This window comes from Syngnathus acus, chromosome 10, assembly GCF_901709675.1.
Source record: "Syngnathus acus chromosome 10, fSynAcu1.2, whole genome shotgun sequence".
NCBI classification, from domain to species: domain Eukaryota; kingdom Metazoa; phylum Chordata; class Actinopteri; order Syngnathiformes; family Syngnathidae; genus Syngnathus; species Syngnathus acus.
The window spans coordinates 11,727,241-11,728,301 of NC_051095.1; the positions used below are offsets into that span (position 1 = coordinate 11,727,241).

General features: G+C 38.6%; 1 long non-coding RNA gene across 1 annotated transcript; it reads left to right on the forward strand.

Annotated features, from left to right (window-relative positions):
- Positions 1-1,061, forward strand: LOC119129070. The gene is made up of 2 exons (XR_005099127.1): positions 1-78; positions 418-1,061. It is a non-coding gene; the product is annotated as an uncharacterized LOC119129070 (long non-coding RNA).

Below are 1,061 nucleotides of genomic sequence, written 5' to 3' on the forward strand. Positions count from 1 at the left end.
CACCATTGTCTTTGCGACTGGCCCAGAATGGACATGCAAAACACAGCAAACTAAAGAACATTAGTTCACTCAAAAACAGTAAGGAATTCATCTCAGAATGCGATTCGACTTCTATTGGCCGTAATCACGCAACTGTCATCAAAGTCAGGGTGATGTCCACTAATAGCTGATGACAAGTTTGGTACTTTTTTCCGAGGGATAATTTACAAAACAAAATCACAGTCGGAGATAATGCTTCCAAATAATCTATTTTCTCCATCATTTAACACATTTACTGTCCGCCGCACATGCACATTAGAAGATAATCATCAACGTGGCGTGGGTACCAAAAACACGTGATTAGCGCCTAGTAGACGTCAAGTACAACGGCTACGGTGCACTAGGTGGCGGGTCCTGACTATGTCATTTACTTTCCAGATCGTGTTCAAGTCCAACAGAGAAAACAGGATTCCGAGTGGGAGAAGTACCTCATCTCGTGCTACACTCAGCGGAAAATGTAGTTGACAGAAAAGTGGGAACGTCTACATTTTTGTACCCTGTAATGTCTTAAAATAGGTGATGACAATGTTCTGCAGAAGGTTATCCTTAAATAGAGATTTTCTGTTTTTGTATTGGCTTTACAACACAACCGTGCCATTTGTCAGCATTTGCACCTAAGATCCGATGTTTCTGCTTAAATCCTTGTCTGCATAAATCCTCTACCTTCTTTAACGTTTAGTACTATACAAAAGTATATTGTTGTTTTCCTGAAATTTAGTATGTGCCACTGCTTGTTTGAAGAAAAAAAACTTGGAGAGCATAACTGACTTGAATTCAAAATGTGCACCACATGATTGTCATAAGTGACACACTAACTGACTGCATGCTGAACAATGTTTTGCTTTTGTTGAATTTCTAATTGATTTTTGAGCCTAATGATGACTGAGTGGGCAACCAGCATTTTTACAATTGCTTTAGCTGTGCTCCAAAAGCATATCTTATATTCTTTTATAGTTACACATTTTATTGTGGTATAAGAACTGTGGCTTTGTGTTGTGTTGAATAAATGCCCTTGTTCAAGA